Here is a 19,408-nt window from a genome sequence, read left to right as displayed (position 1 = left end):
ACACAAACAATGAAGACGAACTTGCAGCAATTATTAATGGGTTCCTTTATGCAGACATCAGTATACAAGCAGTTGCACTTGCTGTAAACGCACGCGTACTGCGCAATCTTACAAAATATTGAAAAACACCAAACACATTTCAGCCATATATCTTTTATTAATATTCTATTCACAATCACTTTCAACAGGAATGCTACCGGATGACTGGAAGGTGGGGAGGGTCATATCGGTCTACAAATCAGGTGTAAAGGACACGCCATTGAATTATCACCCCATCTCCTTAACCAGTGTGCCTTGCAAAATCATGGAACATGTCATATATCTATTCCCATGTCGTAAATCTCCGAGATTCTAACAACTTTCTTCATCCGGCTCAGCACGGGTTTCGTAGGGGACTTTCCTGCGATACCCAATTGGCAATCTTCACTTTCGACCTGCTTGCTAACCTCGACCGTAACATACAGACCGATGCATTACTTTTAGATTTCGCGAAGGCTTTTGACAAGGTACCACACCAAAGCCTATCACTGAAACTAACCTTTTTAAATTTGCACTCTAATATTCTAGACTGAATTAAAGAATTCCTAGCTAACCGTTCTCAGTTTGTTTCTATTAACAATCACAACTCAGGCACTCTTCCCATAACATCCGGTGTTCCGCAGGGATCTGTGCTCGGCCCGCTTTTATTCCCAATATATATTAACGATCTGGCGCCACAAGTATCGTGTAAAATTTGCATATTCGCCGATGACTGTGTAATTTATTGTACCGTTACAAACATTTCCGAACAAGTGGCTCTTCAAAATGAGCACAACCGCATCAATGAATGGTGTGACCTCTGGCTAATGACACTAAACGCTAAAAAATGCAAACTCGTCTCATTTCAGCGTCAACGCAACCCCCTTGTTTTTTCCTATACAATTGCCAACTCATCTATAGAAAGTGTCCAATCATTCAAGCACCTCGGTGTAACACTCTGTACCGATCTTTCTTGGCGAATACACATTACCACAATCATATCATCTGCCAATAGATCTCTAGGATTCCTAAACCATTATCTTCGTCATGCACCGCAGCAAGTGAAACTTCTAGCTTACAAAACCCTTATTAGACCTAAACTTGAGTACGCCAGTCCCATCTGGAATCCACACCAAATATACCAAACAAATGCACTCGAATCAGTTCAAAACCGCGCCATTCGCTTCGTTCATTCTGCTTATTCATATACAATCAGCGTTTCATCTCTAAAGAATACTTCCGGTCTCGAAAGCCTTGAAGCTCGCCGTCGCGTCGCCTGCATGTGTTTGCTCCACAAGATTTTCCATAGCACTCAGAATCAAACACCTTACATTTCTCATCCGGCCCGCATATCTCACCGCACCGCACACCCATTTCACATCGCCGGCCTCTATCGCGTACTGATACTTTTTCAGTTCTTTTTTCCTCGCGTCATTGTTGACTAGAATGCCCTCCCCGCCGATGTTGCCGCCATCACGTGTCTACCTTCATTCTTATCCGCTGTAACCATTTGTATCATACTTCAAAGATTGCTGAATATGATTGTTTATGATTGCTGCATATTTATGATTGTTGAATACATTAAGCCACCCCTTATGTAATACTCCCTGAAGGGGGTCTTTAAAGTGAAGAAAGTATTCTTCTGTGCCCACTGCCTCCCTTGCTCGAGTCGGCTGGCGCCTCTGGCTGCGGCCACCCTCCCGATCCTGCGCGCCAATCAGCCAGCGCTTTATAACAGCGCTGCTATTCTTCAGGGTTGCTTGTTCAGGGTAGTGTGCTCTCAGGCAGGCTACAATAAAAGAAGAGAGCAAAAACAAATGCCACCACTTCAAAAAGGTTGAAACCAGCTCAGCAGTGATATTACAACCAAATAATCCAGTGCTTTGTAGTCCAGACTCGGATATAACAGTAGTCAGCACTATATTCTATAACCATTGCAATATTCACTTTGAACCCAAAATAACATGCAAAATGAGGGCAAAATGCAATAAACTAGAATATCTGTTCTTTGTACATAGCATCCATTATGATATATTTGTGGGCAGTCTTCAATGTCTTCACAACAGTATTATAAATGTTTTAGCTAAAATCAGGGCATTATATACTGAAAATTTTGGCATTGTGTGTACCATTACAAATAGCACTAAACAATTGCAAGCAGTATTAGAAATTCAATAATTTTACAATTGCATGAAACCTGATGTAGTATACAGTAGCAATTGTTTTAACAAGTTGCTTTAATGAGGCATTCTAAGCCAACAATAAAACAGCTACACTACCGCCAACATGCATATTTACCCTTAAATACAGGCAAATCATTTAAAACCTGCATTTAGTCCACGTCATAGCAGTGCAAAATTAAGAATGAATACGAAATTGTTTCATGACAAAGTAGACTAAATAGAATAGAATCTCGAAGCACTCAAAATTTTTTTTCCTGGGAAAACATTGCGGGTTTAATGTCCCAGAAGCAACAGATGGACTATGGGGACACCTTAGTGGAGGGCTCCAGAATTTCCACCACCTGGGACAAATGTATTGTACTGAAGAATATATGGCTGATAAAATGACCAGCATGTTTAGACATCATGACAATTCTTCACCAGTGTGCTGAAGAATTTCCGGCTCCATTACTTGGAGCCGAATACCACATGTCCAATGCACGCAATAAGCCTCTCTGAAGGCCAAAATGAACGTACTCACCACTGCCGAGTTGTTCAAGTGGCACGCTTTGTCGAGTGGACACTAGAGCATACTGTGTCTTAGGAAGATCAGTGAAGTGCGGCCTAAGAATGTCAAGCAGTGAATTAACTGCCGCTCTCCTGATATGATACTTCACAGCCCAAGCCCTCAACTGGCTCCTTATCCCCTTTGGACACTCGGCATTGTCGGGAACATCAACTAAGTCATGTTCATAAGGCTCCACGGGACCAGTGTTTTGACCGTGCAAGTCACTTCCGACTGACTCAGCTTGATCTGCACTTGAACACTGTGCCTCAGCTGCCACGACAGAGGATTCAAAAGTATTCACTGCTGCATATGCTTGCCCTAAGCTGTCCCCGAACGGTTCAAATCTATCGTTTCCAACAATTGCTAAACGTGATGGATTGTCGGATTGCAAATGGGGGAATGTCTCAGAGCATGCTGCCGCCTCTACGTCTTCTGCGCCTTGCTGCAAACACCGAACGCTGCCCGCCTTCGCCAGATAAAGCTCTCGGCGACGTTTCGCCCTCAAGAACCGCTCCATGATGAGGTCTTACCTTCCAACGTTTAGGTCAGGTGGTGTTGTCATGGTGAAAGGCCAAGACACGGCAGTGCAGGAACAACGAATGCTTCAAATCCAAACGAAGCACTTTGCCAGCTACGCCGCTACGAGAGCATGAGTGTGAAAAGCGCGGGAAGAGCATGGGGAAGAGCATCGCGTCGCAGATTCAGTCGTTGTGACTGACACCGCGCTTTCGTAGATGTGCTGTCAAAAATATGTTCGCAAAGAACAAAAAATAAAACAAATGTGTTGTTTTATTAATTTTTCTCAAATTATGCAAGTTAAAATTTACATTGCTTCACTACATCTTGATAAATAAACAATTGCTTGTCAATTGCAATAAAACCTCGAAACCGAAACTTTTGAGTTTCGGTTTCGTTTGGTGTCAGAATTACGGGACTTTCCTTTTATCTCTCGATGAAACTGCACTCGTCCGACAATTATTTAAATGCTCAGCATTAAAACGCAATTGATGCCGCAGCATTGCACCTGCATATTGCTTACACATTACATTTCACCGATTGATAAATTAATAATAATGATTGATAATTGATTGATAATGACTGCATGCATGTTAGGCTCAACATGCATGCAGTCATGCGCGCAGTGTATTCGTATAAAAAAAATATTGGGCTAATATGAAACGTACGTCGATCGAGCGTTTCGTCCGCAATTTCCACGCGCCTACTGCACGTGCGTCTGGCATATACGTCCCCGGCCAAGCCAGTGGGTAGCCAACCATGGCCCTACAATGGTCCCCGTGTGGTTGCCCGAGCGTTGGGTGCCGACTAATTTCCTATCATTTGCCGGTAGTTGGCTGAACATTTTTGGCCAACTATTAACCAGCCCAATTGGCAGCCAACTACGGCCCGACTAGGGGCCGCCATTGGTTGGCCGTGGATACCGGCTGCCGAGCACTGCCCAATTGCTTACCGGTGGTCGGCCGTCGGCCAATTTCACTTGGGGATGGCATTTCTTTTGCATTTTTATTCGCCCTTCACGTTTTTTTTTTTTTCTGTCATAGTTGCGCAGTGTCTCAGGCAACTATAGGAGGTGACGTTATTTTGTTATCGATAATACAATCTCATCGGCAACGTGTCCAACGTGTAGTACGTGCGGACGCGAAACTGTGGCAAAACTCGAAGCGAACCCGTGGCGTCTCGGCTGTCATTCTGACGTCTGCCGCGGCGGGTACACTGCAGATTAAACTCTAGCAAAGCCCCAAGATAGCTGGGAGGCCCAGTGTGCGCATAACACTGCGCAGAAGCGCACAATATGCGCCCACCGCACCATGCACCGCACCCACTGCCGGTCCATGTGTAAACAACACAGGCTCGCTCCCGCTGCTCTTTCCGTGCATGCCGCAGTGGTTTAGGTTCGCCAGAACGGCTGAGAAAAGCGCAGGGCAGGTAACTGCACGCTTGGCGGCGGTTGCCACGAGCGAGGGAAGTATCCATGCGCAGTTTTGCATCCTCGAGGGCCAAACACAGTACATAAAGACTCGGAAAGCACTGTCTCTCGCCATCGGCCATACCATGTTGAATACGCCGGTTCTCGTCCGATCACCGAAGCTAAGCAGCATTGGGCTCGGTCAGTACTTGGGAGGGAGACCACCTGGGAACACCGAGTGCTGATGGCATTTCTTTTGCATTTTTATTCGCCCTTCACGTTTTTTTTTTTTCTGTCATAGTTGCGCAGTGTCTCAGGCAACTATAGGAGGTGACGTTATTTTGTTATCGATAATACAATCTCATCGGCAACGTGTCCAACGTGTAGTACGTGCGGACGCGAAACTGTGGCAAAACTCGAAGCGAACCCGTGGCGTCTCGGCTGTCATTCTGACGTCTGCCGCGGCGGGTACACTGCAGATTAAACTCTAGCAAAGCCCCAAGATAGCTGGGAGGCCCAGTGTGCGCATAACACTGCGCAGAAGCGCACAATATGCGCCCACCGCACCATGCACCGCACCCACTGCCGGTCCATGTGTAAACAACACAGGCTCGCTCCCGCTGCTCTTTCCGTGCATGCCGCAGTGGTTTAGGTTCGCCAGAACGGCTGAGAAAAGCGCAGGGCAGGTAACTGCACGCTTGGCGGCTGTTGCCACGAGCGAGGGAAGTATCCATGCGCAGTTTTGCATCCTCGAGGGCCAAACACAGTACATAAAGACTCGGAAAGCACTGTCTCTCGCCATCGGCCATACCATGTTGAATACGCCGGTTCTCGTCCGATCACCGAAGCTAAGCAGCATTGGGCTCGGTCAGTACTTGGGAGGGAGACCACCGAGTGCTGATGGCATTTCTTTTGCATTTTTATTCGCCCTTCACGTTTTTTTTTTTCTGTCATAGTTGCGCAGTGTCTCAGGCAACTATAGGAGGTGACGTTATTTTGTTATCGATAATACAATCTCATCGGCAACGTGTCCAACGTGTAGTACGTGCGGACGCGAAACTGTGGCAAAACTCGAAGCGAACCCGTGGCGTCTCGGCTGTCATTCTGACGTCTGCCGCGGCGGGTACACTGCAGATTAAACTCTAGCAAAGCCCCAAGATAGCTGGGAGGCCCAGTGTGCGCATAACACTGCGCAGAAGCGCACAATATGCGCCCACCGCACCATGCACCGCACCCACTGCCGGTCCATGTGTAAACAACACAGGCTCGCTCCCGCTGCTCTTTCCGTGCATGCCGCAGTGGTTTAGGTTCGCCAGAACGGCTGAGAAAAGCGCAGGGCAGGTAACTGCACGCTTGGCGGCTGTTGCCACGAGCGAGGGAAGTATCCATGCGCAGTTTTGCATCCTCGAGGGCCAAACACAGTACATAAAGACTCGGAAAGCACTGTCTCTCGCCATCGGCCATACCATGTTGAATACGCCGGTTCTCGTCCGATCACCGAAGCTAAGCAGCATTGGGCTCGGTCAGTACTTGGGAGGGAGACCACCTGGGAACACCGAGTGCTGATGGCATTTCTTTTGCATTTTTATTCGCCCTTCACGTTTTTTTTTTTCTGTCATAGTTGCGCAGTGTCTCAGGCAACTATAGGAGGTGACGTTATTTTGTTATCGATAATACAATCTCATCGGCAACGTGTCCAACGTGTAGTACGTGCGGACGCGAAACTGTGGCAAAACTCGAAGCGAACCCGTGGCGTCTCGGCTGTCATTCTGACGTCTGCCGCGGCGGGTACACTGCAGATTAAACTCTAGCAAAGCCCCAAGATAGCTGGGAGGCCCAGTGTGCGCAGAACACTGCGCAGAAGCGCACAATATGCGCCCACCGCACCATGCACCGCACCCACTGCCGGTCCATGTGTAAACAACACAGGCTCGCTCCCGCTGCTCTTTCCGTGCATGCCGCAGTGGTTTAGGTTCGCCAGAACGGCTGAGAAAAGCGCAGGGCAGGTAACTGCACGCTTGGCGGCTGTTGCCACGAGCGAGGGAAGTATCCATGCGCAGTTTTGCATCCTCGAGGGCCAAACACAGTACATAAAGACTCGGAAAGCACTGTCTCTCGCCATCGGCCATACCATGTTGAATACGCCGGTTCTCGTCCGATCACCGAAGCTAAGCAGCATTGGGCTCGGTCAGTACTTGGGAGGGAGACCACCTGGGAACACCGAGTGCTGATGGCATTTCTTTTGCATTTTTATTCGCCCTTCACGTTTTTTTTTTTTCTGTCATAGTTGCGCAGTGTCTCAGGCAACTATAGGAGGTGACGTTATTTTGTTATCGATAATACAATCTCATCGGCAACGTGTCCAACGTGTAGTACGTGCGGACGCGAAACTGTGGCAAAACTCGAAGCGAACCCGTGGCGTCTCGGCTGTCATTCTGACGTCTGCCGCGGCGGGTACACTGCAGATTAAACTCTAGCAAAGCCCCAAGATAGCTGGGAGGCCCAGTGTGCGCATAACACTGCGCAGAAGCGCACAATATGCGCCCACCGCACCATGCACCGCACCCACTGCCGGTCCATGTGTAAACAACACAGGCTCGCTCCCGCTGCTCTTTCCGTGCATGCCGCAGTGGTTTAGGTTCGCCAGAACGGCTGAGAAAAGCGCAGGGCAGGTAACTGCACGCTTGGCGGCTGTTGCCACGAGCGAGGGAAGTATCCATGCGCAGTTTTGCATCCTCGAGGGCCAAACACAGTACATAAAGACTCGGAAAGCACTGTCTCTCGCCATCGGCCATACCATGTTGAATACGCCGGTTCTCGTTCGATCACCGAAGCTAAGCAGCATTGGGCTCGGTCAGTACTTGGGAGGGAGACCACCTGGGAACACCGAGTGCTGATGGCATTTCTTTTGCATTTTTATTCGCCCTTCACGTTTTTTTTTTTTCTGTCATAGTTGCGCAGTGTCTCAGGCAACTATAGGAGGTGACGTTATTTTGTTATCGATAATACAATCTCATCGGCAACGTGTCCAACGTGTAGTACGTGCGGACGCGAAACTGTGGCAAAACTCGAAGCGAACCCGTGGCGTCTCGGCTGTCATTCTGACGTCTGCCGCGGCGGGTACACTGCAGATTAAACTCTAGCAAAGCCCCAAGATAGCTGGGAGGCCCAGTGTGCGCATAACACTGCGCAGAAGCGCACAATATGCGCCCACCGCACCATGCACCGCACCCACTGCCGGTCCATGTGTAAACAACACAGGCTCGCTCCCGCTGCTCTTTCCGTGCATGCCGCAGTGGTTTAGGTTCGCCAGAACGGCTGAGAAAAGCGCAGGGCAGGTAACTGCACGCTTGGCGGCTGTTGCCACGAGCGAGGGAAGTATCCATGCGCAGTTTTGCATCCTCGAGGGCCAAACACAGTACATAAAGACTCGGAAAGCACTGTCTCTCGCCATCGGCCATACCATGTTGAATACGCCGGTTCTCGTCCGATCACCGAAGCTAAGCAGCATTGGGCTCGGTCAGTACTTGGGAGGGAGACCACCTGGGAACACCGAGTGCTGATGGCATTTCTTTTGCATTTTTATTCGCCCTTCACGTTTTTTTTTTTTTTCTGTCATAGTTGCGCAGTGTCTCAGGCAACTATAGGAGGTGACGTTATTTTGTTATCGATAATACAATCTCATCGGCAACGTGTCCAACGTGTAGTACGTGCGGACGCGAAACTGTGGCAAAACTCGAAGCGAACCCGTGGCGTCTCGGCTGTCATTCTGACGTCTGCCGCGGCGGGTACACTGCAGATTAAACTCTAGCAAAGCCCCAAGATAGCTGGGAGGCCCAGTGTGCGCATAACACTGCGCAGAAGCGCACAATATGCGCCCACCGCACCATGCACCGCACCCACTGCCGGTCCATGTGTAAACAACACAGGCTCGCTCCCGCTGCTCTTTCCGTGCATGCCGCAGTGGTTTAGGTTCGCCAGAACGGCTGAGAAAAGCGCAGGGCAGGTAACTGCACGCTTGGCGGCTGTTGCCACGAGCGAGGGAAGTATCCATGCGCAGTTTTGCATCCTCGAGGGCCAAACACAGTACATAAAGACTCGGAAAGCACTGTCTCTCGCCATCGGCCATACCATGTTGAATACGCCGGTTCTCGTCCGATCACCGAAGCTAAGCAGCATTGGGCTCGGTCAGTACTTGGGAGGGAGACCACCTGGGAACACCGAGTGCTGATGGCATTTCTTTTGCATTTTTATTCGCCCTTCACGTTTTTTTTTTTTTCTGTCATAGTTGCGCAGTGTCTCAGGCAACTATAGGAGGTGACGTTATTTTGTTATCGATAATACAATCTCATCGGCAACGTGTCCAACGTGTAGTACGTGCGGACGCGAAACTGTGGCAAAACTCGAAGCGAACCCGTGGCGTCTCGGCTGTCATTCTGACGTCTGCCGCGGCGGGTACACTGCAGATTAAACTCTAGCAAAGCCCCAAGATAGCTGGGAGGCCCAGTGTGCGCATAACACTGCGCAGAAGCGCACAATATGCGCCCACCGCACCATGCACCGCACCCACTGCCGGTCCATGTGTAAACAACACAGGCTCGCTCCCGCTGCTCTTTCCGTGCATGCCGCAGTGGTTTAGGTTCGCCAGAACGGCTGAGAAAAGCGCAGGGCAGGTAACTGCACGCTTGGCGGCTGTTGCCACGAGCGAGGGAAGTATCCATGCGCAGTTTTGCATCCTCGAGGGCCAAACACAGTACATAAAGACTCGGAAAGCACTGTCTCTCGCCATCGGCCATACCATGTTGAATACGCCGGTTCTCGTCCGATCACCGAAGCTAAGCAGCATTGGGCTCGGTCAGTACTTGGGAGGGAGACCACCTGGGAACACCGAGTGCTGATGGCATTTCTTTTGCATTTTTATTCGCCCTTCACGTTTTTTTTTTTCTGTCATAGTTGCGCAGTGTCTCAGGCAACTATAGGAGGTGACGTTATTTTGTTATCGATAATACAATCTCATCGGCAACGTGTCCAACGTGTAGTACGTGCGGACGCGAAACTGTGGCAAAACTCGAAGCGAACCCGTGGCGTCTCGGCTGTCATTCTGACGTCTGCCGCGGCGGGTACACTGCAGATTAAACTCTAGCAAAGCCCCAAGATAGCTGGGAGGCCCAGTGTGCGCATAACACTGCGCAGAAGCGCACAATATGCGCCCACCGCACCATGCACCGCACCCACTGCCGGTCCATGTGTAAACAACACAGGCTCGCTCCCGCTGCTCTTTCCGTGCATGCCGCAGTGGTTTAGGTTCGCCAGAACGGCTGAGAAAAGCGCAGGGCAGGTAACTGCACGCTTGGCGGCTGTTGCCACGAGCGAGGGAAGTATCCATGCGCAGTTTTGCATCCTCGAGGGCCAAACACAGTACATAAAGACTCGGAAAGCACTGTCTCTCGCCATCGGCCATACCATGTTGAATACGCCGGTTCTCGTCCGATCACCGAAGCTAAGCAGCATTGGGCTCGGTCAGTACTTGGGAGGGAGACCACCTGGGAACACCGAGTGCTGATGGCATTTCTTTTGCATTTTTATTCGCCCTTCACGTTTTTTTTTTTCTGTCATAGTTGCGCAGTGTCTCAGGCAACTATAGGAGGTGACGTTATTTTGTTATCGATAATACAATCTCATCGGCAACGTGTCCAACGTGTAGTACGTGCGGACGCGAAACTGTGGCAAAACTCGAAGCGAACCCGTGGCGTCTCGGCTGTCATTCTGACGTCTGCCGCGGCGGGTACACTGCAGATTAAACTCTAGCAAAGCCCCAAGATAGCTGGGAGGCCCAGTGTGCGCATAACACTGCGCAGAAGCGCACAATATGCGCCCACCGCACCATGCACCGCACCCACTGCCGGTCCATGTGTAAACAACACAGGCTCGCTCCCGCTGCTCTTTCCGTGCATGCCGCAGTGGTTTAGGTTCGCCAGAACGGCTGAGAAAAGCGCAGGGCAGGTAACTGCACGCTTGGCGGCTGTTGCCACGAGCGAGGGAAGTATCCATGCGCAGTTTTGCATCCTCGAGGGCCAAACACAGTACATAAAGACTCGGAAAGCACTGTCTCTCGCCATCGGCCATACCATGTTGAATACGCCGGTTCTCGTCCGATCACCGAAGCTAAGCAGCATTGGGCTCGGTCAGTACTTGGGAGGGAGACCACCTGGGAACACCGAGTGCTGATGGCATTTCTTTTGCATTTTTATTCGCCCTTCACGTTTTTTTTTTCTGTCATAGTTGCGCAGTGTCTCAGGCAACTATAGGAGGTGACGTTATTTTGTTATCGATAATACAATCTCATCGGCAACGTGTCCAACGTGTAGTACGTGCGGACGCGAAACTGTGGCAAAACTCGAAGCGAACCCGTGGCGTCTCGGCTGTCATTCTGACGTCTGCCGCGGCGGGTACACTGCAGATTAAACTCTAGCAAAGCCCCAAGATAGCTGGGAGGCCCAGTGTGCGCATAACACTGCGCAGAAGCGCACAATATGCGCCCACCGCACCATGCACCGCACCCACTGCCGGTCCATGTGTAAACAACACAGGCTCGCTCCCGCTGCTCTTTCCGTGCATGCCGCAGTGGTTTAGGTTCGCCAGAACGGCTGAGAAAAGCGCAGGGCAGGTAACTGCACGCTTGGCGGCTGTTGCCACGAGCGAGGGAAGTATCCATGCGCAGTTTTGCATCCTCGAGGGCCAAACACAGTACATAAAGACTCGGAAAGCACTGTCTCTCGCCATCGGCCATACCATGTTGAATACGCCGGTTCTCGTCTGATCACCGAAGCTAAGCAGCATTGGGCTCGGTCAGTACTTGGGAGGGAGACCACCTGGGAACACCGAGTGCTGATGGCATTTCTTTTGCATTTTTATTCGCCCTTCACGTTTTTTTTTTTTTCTGTCATAGTTGCGCAGTGTCTCAGGCAACTATAGGAGGTGACGTTATTTTGTTATCGATAATACAATCTCATCGGCAACGTGTCCAACGTGTAGTACGTGCGGACGCGAAACTGTGGCAAAACTCGAAGCGAACCCGTGGCGTCTCGGCTGTCATTCTGACGTCTGCCGCGGCGGGTACACTGCAGATTAAACTCTAGCAAAGCCCCAAGATAGCTGGGAGGCCCAGTGTGCGCATAACACTGCGCAGAAGCGCACAATATGCGCCCACCGCACCATGCACCGCACCCACTGCCGGTCCATGTGTAAACAACACAGGCTCGCTCCCGCTGCTCTTTCCGTGCATGCCGCAGTGGTTTAGGTTCGCCAGAACGGCTGAGAAAAGCGCAGGGCAGGTAACTGCACGCTTGGCGGCTGTTGCCACGAGCGAGGGAAGTATCCATGCGCAGTTTTGCATCCTCGAGGGCCAAACACAGTACATAAAGACTCGGAAAGCACTGTCTCTCGCCATCGGCCATACCATGTTGAATACGCCGGTTCTCGTCCGATCACCGAAGCTAAGCAGCATTGGGCTCGGTCAGTACTTGGGAGGGAGACCACCTGGGAACACCGAGTGCTGATGGCATTTCTTTTGCATTTTTATTCGCCCTTCACGTTTTTTTTTTTTCTGTCATAGTTGCGCAGTGTCTCAGGCAACTATAGGAGGTGACGTTATTTTGTTATCGATAATACAATCTCATCGGCAACGTGTCCAACGTGTAGTACGTGCGGACGCGAAACTGTGGCAAAACTCGAAGCGAACCCGTGGCGTCTCGGCTGTCATTCTGACGTCTGCCGCGGCGGGTACACTGCAGATTAAACTCTAGCAAAGCCCCAAGATAGCTGGGAGGCCCAGTGTGCGCATAACACTGCGCAGAAGCGCACAATATGCGCCCACCGCACCATGCACCGCACCCACTGCCGGTCCATGTGTAAACAACACAGGCTCGCTCCCGCTGCTCTTTCCGTGCATGCCGCAGTGGTTTAGGTTCGCCAGAACGGCTGAGAAAAGCGCAGGGCAGGTAACTGCACGCTTGGCGGCTGTTGCCACGAGCGAGGGAAGTATCCATGCGCAGTTTTGCATCCTCGAGGGCCAAACACAGTACATAAAGACTCGGAAAGCACTGTCTCTCGCCATCGGCCATACCATGTTGAATACGCTGGTTCTCGTCCGATCACCGAAGCTAAGCAGCATTGGGCTCGGTCAGTACTTGGGAGGGAGACCACCTGGGAACACCGAGTGCTGATGGCATTTCTTTTGCATTTTTATTCGCCCTTCACGTTTTTTTTTTTCTGTCATAGTTGCGCAGTGTCTCAGGCAACTATAGGAGGTGACGTTATTTTGTTATCGATAATACAATCTCATCGGCAACGTGTCCAACGTGTAGTACGTGCGGACGCGAAACTGTGGCAAAACTCGAAGCGAACCCGTGGCGTCTCGGCTGTCATTCTGACGTCTGCCGCGGCGGGTACACTGCAGATTAAACTCTAGCAAAGCCCCAAGATAGCTGGGAGGCCCAGTGTGCGCATAACACTGCGCAGAAGCGCACAATATGCGCCCACCGCACCATGCACCGCACCCACTGCCGGTCCATGTGTAAACAACACAGGCTCGCTCCCGCTGCTCTTTCCGTGCATGCCGCAGTGGTTTAGGTTCGCCAGAACGGCTGAGAAAAGCGCAGGGCAGGTAACTGCACGCTTGGCGGCTGTTGCCACGAGCGAGGGAAGTATCCATGCGCAGTTTTGCATCCTCGAGGGCCAAACACAGTACATAAAGACTCGGAAAGCACTGTCTCTCGCCATCGGCCATACCATGTGAATTTTAATTGGACGAAGCCAGATTTATGCTGGCTGACCACAAGTCGTGTGTACATAGTTATTCTTTTGTTGATTGTTTGTGTTGTCCAGTGTTTTGTGTCAAAGCCAGGCAATAAAGAAAAAAATCGGCCATACCATGTTGAATACGCCGGTTCTCGTCCGATCACCGAAGCTAAGCAGCATTGGGCTCGGTCAGTACTTGGGAGGGAGACCACCTGGGAACACCGAGTGCTGATGGCATTTCTTTTGCATTTTTATTCGCCCTTCACGTTTTTTTTTTCTGTCATAGTTGCGCAGTGTCTCAGGCAACTATAGGAGGTGACGTTATTTTGTTATCGATAATACAATCTCATCGGCAACGTGTCCAACGTGTAGTACGTGCGGACGCGAAACTGTGGCAAAACTCGAAGCGAACCCGTGGCGTCTCGGCTGTCATTCTGACGTCTGCCGCGGCGGGTACACTGCAGATTAAACTCTAGCAAAGCCCCAAGATAGCTGGGAGGCCCAGTGTGCGCATAACACTGCGCAGAAGCGCACAATATGCGCCCACCGCACCATGCACCGCACCCACTGCCGGTCCATGTGTAAACAACACAGGCTCGCTCCCGCTGCTCTTTCCGTGCATGCCGCAGTGGTTTAGGTTCGCCAGAACGGCTGTGAAAAGCGCAGGGCAGGTAACTGCACGCTTGGCGGCTGTTGCCACGAGCGAGGGAAGTATCCATGCGCAGTTTTGCATCCTCGAGGGCCAAACACAGTACATAAAGACTCGGAAAGCACTGTCTCTCGCCATCGGCCATACCATGTTGAATACGCCGGTTCTCGTCCGATCACCGAAGCTAAGCAGCATTGGGCTCGGTCAGTACTTGGGAGGGAGACCACCTGGGAACACCGAGTGCTGATGGCATTTCTTTTGCATTTTTATTCGCCCTTCACGTTTTTTTTTTTTTCTGTCATAGTTGCGCAGTGTCTCAGGCAACTATAGGAGGTGACGTTATTTTGTTATCGATAATACAATCTCATCGGCAACGTGTCCAACGTGTAGTACGTGCGGACGCGAAACTGTGGCAAAACTCGAAGCGAACCCGTGGCGTCTCGGCTGTCATTCTGACGTCTGCCGCGGCGGGTACACTGCAGATTAAACTCTAGCAAAGCCCCAAGATAGCTGGGAGGCCCAGTGTGCGCATAACACTGCGCAGAAGCGCACAATATGCGCCCACCGCACCATGCACCGCACCCACTGCCGGTCCATGTGTAAACAACACAGGCTCGCTCCCGCTGCTCTTTCCGTGCATGCCGCAGTGGTTTAGGTTCGCCAGAACGGCTGAGAAAAGCGCAGGGCAGGTAACTGCACGCTTGGCGGCTGTTGCCACGAGCGAGGGAAGTATCCATGCGCAGTTTTGCATCCTCGAGGGCCAAACACAGTACATAAAGACTCGGAAAGCACTGTCTCTCGCCATCGGCCATACCATGTTGAATACGCCGGTTCTCGTCCGATCACCGAAGCTAAGCAGCATTGGGCTCGGTCAGTACTTGGGAGGGAGACCACCTGGGAACACCGAGTGCTGATGGCATTTCTTTTGCATTTTTATTCGCCCTTCACGTTTTTTTTTTTTCTGTCATAGTTGCGCAGTGTCTCAGGCAACTATAGGAGGTGACGTTATTTTGTTATCGATAATACAATCTCATCGGCAACGTGTCCAACGTGTAGTACGTGCGGACGCGAAACTGTGGCAAAACTCGAAGCGAACCCGTGGCGTCTCGGCTGTCATTCTGACGTCTGCCGCGGCGGGTACACTGCAGATTAAACTCTAGCAAAGCCCCAAGATAGCTGGGAGGCCCAGTGTGCGCATAACACTGCGCAGAAGCGCACAATATGCGCCCACCGCACCATGCACCGCACCCACTGCCGGTCCATGTGTAAACAACACAGGCTCGCTCCCGCTGCTCTTTCCGTGCATGCCGCAGTGGTTTAGGTTCGCCAGAACGGCTGAGAAAAGCGCAGGGCAGGTAACTGCACGCTTGGCGGCTGTTGCCACGAGCGAGGGAAGTATCCATGCGCAGTTTTGCATCCTCGAGGGCCAAACACAGTACATAAAGACTCGGAAAGCACTGTCTCTCGCCATCGGCCATACCATGTTGAATACGCCGGTTCTCGTCCGATCACCGAAGCTAAGCAGCATTGGGCTCGGTCAGTACTTGGGAGGGAGACCACCTGGGAACACCGAGTGCTGATGGCATTTCTTTTGCATTTTTATTCGCCCTTCACGTTTTTTTTTTTTCTGTCATAGTTGCGCAGTGTCTCAGGCAACTATAGGAGGTGACGTTATTTTGTTATCGATAATACAATCTCATCGGCAACGTGTCCAACGTGTAGTACGTGCGGACGCGAAACTGTGGCAAAACTCGAAGCGAACCCGTGGCGTCTCGGCTGTCATTCTGACGTCTGCCGCGGCGGGTACACTGCAGATTAAACTCTAGCAAAGCCCCAAGATAGCTGGGAGGCCCAGTGTGCGCATAACACTGCGCAGAAGCGCACAATATGCGCCCACCGCACCATGCACCGCACCCACTGCCGGTCCATGTGTAAACAACACAGGCTCGCTCCCGCTGCTCTTTCCGTGCATGCCGCAGTGGTTTAGGTTCGCCAGAACGGCTGAGAAAAGCGCAGGGCAGGTAACTGCACGCTTGGCGGCTGTTGCCACGAGCGAGGGAAGTATCCATGCGCAGTTTTGCATCCTCGAGGGCCAAACACAGTACATAAAGACTCGGAAAGCACTGTCTCTCGCCATCGGCCATACCATGTTGAATACGCCGGTTCTCGTCCGATCACCGAAGCTAAGCAGCATTGGGCTCGGTCAGTACTTGGGAGGGAGACCACCTGGGAACACCGAGTGCTGATGGCATTTCTTTTGCATTTTTATTCGCCCTTCACGTTTTTTTTTTTCTGTCATAGTTGCGCAGTGTCTCAGGCAACTATAGGAGGTGACGTTATTTTGTTATCGATAATACAATCTCATCGGCAACGTGTCCAACGTGTAGTACGTGCGGACGCGAAACTGTGGCAAAACTCGAAGCGAACCCGTGGCGTCTCGGCTGTCATTCTGACGTCTGCCGCGGCGGGTACACTGCAGATTAAACTCTAGCAAAGCCCCAAGATAGCTGGGAGGCCCAGTGTGCGCATAACACTGCGCAGAAGCGCACAATATGCGCCCACCGCACCATGCACCGCACCCACTGCCGGTCCATGTGTAAACAACACAGGCTCGCTCCCGCTGCTCTTTCCGTGCATGCCGCAGTGGTTTAGGTTCGCCAGAACGGCTGAGAAAAGCGCAGGGCAGGTAACTGCACGCTTGGCGGCTGTTGCCACGAGCGAGGGAAGTATCCATGCGCAGTTTTGCATCCTCGAGGGCCAAACACAGTACATAAAGACTCGGAAAGCACTGTCTCTCGCCATCGGCCATACCATGTTGAATACGCCGGTTCTCGTCCGATCACCGAAGCTAAGCAGCATTGGGCTCGGTCAGTACTTGGGAGGGAGACCACCTGGGAACACCGAGTGCTGATGGCATTTCTTTTGCATTTTTATTCGCCCTTCACGTTTTTTTTTTTCTGTCATAGTTGCGCAGTGTCTCAGGCAACTATAGGAGGTGACGTTATTTTGTTATCGATAATACAATCTCATCGGCAACGTGTCCAACGTGTAGTACGTGCGGACGCGAAACTGTGGCAAAACTCGAAGCGAACCCGTGGCGTCTCGGCTGTCATTCTGACGTCTGCCGCGGCGGGTACACTGCAGATTAAACTCTAGCAAAGCCCCAAGATAGCTGGGAGGCCCAGTGTGCGCATAACACTGCGCAGAAGCGCACAATATGCGCCCACCGCACCATGCACCGCACCCACTGCCGGTCCATGTGTAAACAACACAGGCTCGCTCCCGCTGCTCTTTCCGTGCATGCCGCAGTGGTTTAGGTTCGCCAGAACGGCTGAGAAAAGCGCAGGGCAGGTAACTGCACGCTTGGCGGCTGTTGCCACGAGCGAGGGAAGTATCCATGCGCAGTTTTGCATCCTCGAGGGCCAAACACAGTACATAAAGACTCGGAAAGCACTGTCTCTCGCCATCGGCCATACCATGTTGAATACGCCGGTTCTCGTCCGATCACCGAAGCTAAGCAGCATTGGGCTCGGTCAGTACTTGGGAGGGAGACCACCTGGGAACACCGAGTGCTGATGGCATTTCTTTTGCATTTTTATTCGCCCTTCACGTTTTTTTTTTTTCTGTCATAGTTGCGCAGTGTCTCAGGCAACTATAGGAGGTGACGTTATTTTGTTATCGATAATACAATCTCATCGGCAACGTGTCCAACGTGTAGTACGTGCGGACGCGAAACTGTGGCAAAACTCGAAGCGAACCCGTGGCGTCTCGGCTGTCATTCTGACGTCTGCCGCGGCGGGTACACTGCAGATTAAACTCTAGCAAAGCCCCAAGATAGCTGGGAGGCCCAGTGTGCGCATAACACTGCGCAGAAGCGCACAATATGCGCCCACCGCACCATGCACCGCACCCACTGCCGGTCCATGTGTAAACAACACAGGCTCGCTCCCGCTGCTCTTTCCGTGCATGCCGCAGTGGTTTAGGTTCGCCAGAACGGCTGAGAAAAGCGCAGGGCAGGTAACTGCACGCTTGGCGGCTGTTGCCACGAGCGAGGGAAGTATCCATGCGCAGTTTTGCATCCTCGAGGGCCAAACACAGTACATAAAGACTCGGAAAGCACTGTCTCTCGCCATCGGCCATACCATGTTGAATACGCCGGTTCTCGTCCGATCACCGAAGCTAAGCAGCATTGGGCTCGGTCAGTACTTGGGAGGGAGACCACCTGGGAACACCGAGTGCTGATGGCATTTCTTTTGCATTTTTATTCGCCCTTCACGTTTTTTTTTTTCTGTCATAGTTGCGCAGTGTCTCAGGCAACTATAGGAGGTGACGTTATTTTGTTATCGATAATACAATCTCATCGGCAACGTGTCCAACGTGTAGTACGTGCGGACGCGAAACTGTGGCAAAACTCGAAGCGAACCCGTGGCGTCTCGGCTGTCATTCTGACGTCTGCCGCGGCGGGTACACTGCAGATTAAACTCTAGCAAAGCCCCAAGATAGCTGGGAGGCCCAGTGTGCGCATAACACTGCGCAGAAGCGCACAATATGCGCCCACCGCACCATGCACCGCACCCACTGCCGGTCCATGTGTAAACAACACAGGCTCGCTCCCGCTGCTCTTTCCGTGCATGCCGCAGTGGTTTAGGTTCGCCAGAACGGCTGAGAAAAGCGCAGGGCAGGTAACTGCACGCTTGGCGGCTGTTGCCACGAGCGAGGGAAGTATCCATGCGCAGTTTTGCATCCTCGAGGGCCAAACACAGTACATAAAGACTCGGAAAGCACTGTCTCTCGCCATCGGCCATACCATGTTGAATACGCCGGTTCTCGTCCGATCACCGAAGCTAAGCAGCATTGGGCTCGGTCAGTACTTGGGAGGGAGACCACCTGGGAACACCGAGTGCTGATGGCATTTCTTTTGCATTTTTATTCGCCCTTCACGTTTTTTTTTTTTTCTGTCATAGTTGCGCAGTGTCTCAGGCAACTATAGGAGGTGACGTTATTTTGTTATCGATAATACAATCTCATCGGCAACGTGTCCAACGTGTAGTACGTGCGGACGCGAAACTGTGGCAAAACTCGAAGCGAACCCGTGGCGTCTCGGCTGTCATTCTGACGTCTGCCGCGGCGGGTACACTGCAGATTAAACTCTAGCAAAGCCCCAAGATAGCTGGGAGGCCCAGTGTGCGCATAACACTGCGCAGAAGCGCACAATATGCGCCCACCGCACCATGCACCGCACCAACTGCCGGCCCATGTGTAAACAACACAGGCTCGCTCCCGCTGCT

At 51.6% G+C, this 19,408-nt stretch overlaps 20 non-coding genes and 2 pseudogenes across 20 annotated transcripts; all 22 read left to right on the top strand.

Annotated features, from left to right (window-relative positions):
* Nucleotides 1-4,803: 4,803 nt before the first annotated feature.
* Nucleotides 4,804-4,922, top strand: LOC149369234 (5S ribosomal RNA). The gene has a single exon (XR_016287489.1). It is a non-coding gene; the product is annotated as a 5S ribosomal RNA (ribosomal RNA).
* Nucleotides 4,923-5,469: 547 nt separating this feature from the next.
* Nucleotides 5,470-5,578, top strand: LOC149369233 (5S ribosomal RNA; annotated as a pseudogene).
* Nucleotides 5,579-6,124: 546 nt separating this feature from the next.
* Nucleotides 6,125-6,243, top strand: LOC149369232 (5S ribosomal RNA). Its single transcript, XR_016287488.1, has one exon. It is a non-coding gene; the product is annotated as a 5S ribosomal RNA (ribosomal RNA).
* Nucleotides 6,244-6,789: 546 nt separating this feature from the next.
* On the top strand, nt 6,790-6,908 carry LOC149369231 (5S ribosomal RNA). Its single transcript, XR_016287487.1, has one exon. It is a non-coding gene; the product is annotated as a 5S ribosomal RNA (ribosomal RNA).
* Nucleotides 6,909-7,455: 547 nt separating this feature from the next.
* Nucleotides 7,456-7,574, top strand: LOC149369230 (5S ribosomal RNA). The gene has a single exon (XR_016287635.1). It is a non-coding gene; the product is annotated as a 5S ribosomal RNA (ribosomal RNA).
* A 547-nt stretch (nt 7,575-8,121) lies between these two features.
* On the top strand, nt 8,122-8,240 carry LOC149369229 (5S ribosomal RNA). The gene has a single exon (XR_016287486.1). It is a non-coding gene; the product is annotated as a 5S ribosomal RNA (ribosomal RNA).
* A 549-nt stretch (nt 8,241-8,789) lies between these two features.
* LOC149369228 (5S ribosomal RNA) lies at nt 8,790-8,908 on the top strand. Its single transcript, XR_016287484.1, has one exon. It is a non-coding gene; the product is annotated as a 5S ribosomal RNA (ribosomal RNA).
* Nucleotides 8,909-9,456: 548 nt separating this feature from the next.
* Nucleotides 9,457-9,575, top strand: LOC149369227 (5S ribosomal RNA). Its single transcript, XR_016287483.1, has one exon. It is a non-coding gene; the product is annotated as a 5S ribosomal RNA (ribosomal RNA).
* A 546-nt stretch (nt 9,576-10,121) lies between these two features.
* On the top strand, nt 10,122-10,240 carry LOC149369226 (5S ribosomal RNA). The gene has a single exon (XR_016287482.1). It is a non-coding gene; the product is annotated as a 5S ribosomal RNA (ribosomal RNA).
* Nucleotides 10,241-10,786: 546 nt separating this feature from the next.
* LOC149369225 (5S ribosomal RNA) lies at nt 10,787-10,905 on the top strand. Its single transcript, XR_016287481.1, has one exon. It is a non-coding gene; the product is annotated as a 5S ribosomal RNA (ribosomal RNA).
* Nucleotides 10,906-11,450: 545 nt separating this feature from the next.
* On the top strand, nt 11,451-11,569 carry LOC149369224 (5S ribosomal RNA). The gene has a single exon (XR_016287643.1). It is a non-coding gene; the product is annotated as a 5S ribosomal RNA (ribosomal RNA).
* Nucleotides 11,570-12,117: 548 nt separating this feature from the next.
* LOC149369223 (5S ribosomal RNA) lies at nt 12,118-12,236 on the top strand. Its single transcript, XR_016287480.1, has one exon. It is a non-coding gene; the product is annotated as a 5S ribosomal RNA (ribosomal RNA).
* Nucleotides 12,237-12,783: 547 nt separating this feature from the next.
* LOC149369222 (5S ribosomal RNA) lies at nt 12,784-12,902 on the top strand. The gene has a single exon (XR_016287676.1). It is a non-coding gene; the product is annotated as a 5S ribosomal RNA (ribosomal RNA).
* A 687-nt stretch (nt 12,903-13,589) lies between these two features.
* On the top strand, nt 13,590-13,708 carry LOC149369221 (5S ribosomal RNA; annotated as a pseudogene).
* Nucleotides 13,709-14,253: 545 nt separating this feature from the next.
* On the top strand, nt 14,254-14,372 carry LOC149369220 (5S ribosomal RNA). The gene has a single exon (XR_016287479.1). It is a non-coding gene; the product is annotated as a 5S ribosomal RNA (ribosomal RNA).
* Nucleotides 14,373-14,920: 548 nt separating this feature from the next.
* Nucleotides 14,921-15,039, top strand: LOC149369219 (5S ribosomal RNA). The gene has a single exon (XR_016287478.1). It is a non-coding gene; the product is annotated as a 5S ribosomal RNA (ribosomal RNA).
* Nucleotides 15,040-15,586: 547 nt separating this feature from the next.
* LOC149369218 (5S ribosomal RNA) lies at nt 15,587-15,705 on the top strand. Its single transcript, XR_016287477.1, has one exon. It is a non-coding gene; the product is annotated as a 5S ribosomal RNA (ribosomal RNA).
* A 547-nt stretch (nt 15,706-16,252) lies between these two features.
* Nucleotides 16,253-16,371, top strand: LOC149369217 (5S ribosomal RNA). The gene has a single exon (XR_016287476.1). It is a non-coding gene; the product is annotated as a 5S ribosomal RNA (ribosomal RNA).
* A 546-nt stretch (nt 16,372-16,917) lies between these two features.
* Nucleotides 16,918-17,036, top strand: LOC149369216 (5S ribosomal RNA). The gene has a single exon (XR_016287475.1). It is a non-coding gene; the product is annotated as a 5S ribosomal RNA (ribosomal RNA).
* A 546-nt stretch (nt 17,037-17,582) lies between these two features.
* On the top strand, nt 17,583-17,701 carry LOC149369215 (5S ribosomal RNA). Its single transcript, XR_016287473.1, has one exon. It is a non-coding gene; the product is annotated as a 5S ribosomal RNA (ribosomal RNA).
* A 547-nt stretch (nt 17,702-18,248) lies between these two features.
* LOC149369214 (5S ribosomal RNA) lies at nt 18,249-18,367 on the top strand. Its single transcript, XR_016287472.1, has one exon. It is a non-coding gene; the product is annotated as a 5S ribosomal RNA (ribosomal RNA).
* Nucleotides 18,368-18,913: 546 nt separating this feature from the next.
* Nucleotides 18,914-19,032, top strand: LOC149369213 (5S ribosomal RNA). The gene has a single exon (XR_016287471.1). It is a non-coding gene; the product is annotated as a 5S ribosomal RNA (ribosomal RNA).
* Nucleotides 19,033-19,408: the final 376 nt, after the last annotated feature.

The sequence above is a fragment of the Amblyomma mixtum genome, chromosome 1 (assembly GCF_055824585.1).
Source record: "Amblyomma mixtum isolate Tamu chromosome 1, ASM5582458v1, whole genome shotgun sequence".
Classification (NCBI taxonomy): domain Eukaryota; kingdom Metazoa; phylum Arthropoda; class Arachnida; order Ixodida; family Ixodidae; genus Amblyomma; species Amblyomma mixtum.
This window is presented reverse-complemented; position numbering and strand designations above follow the sequence as displayed.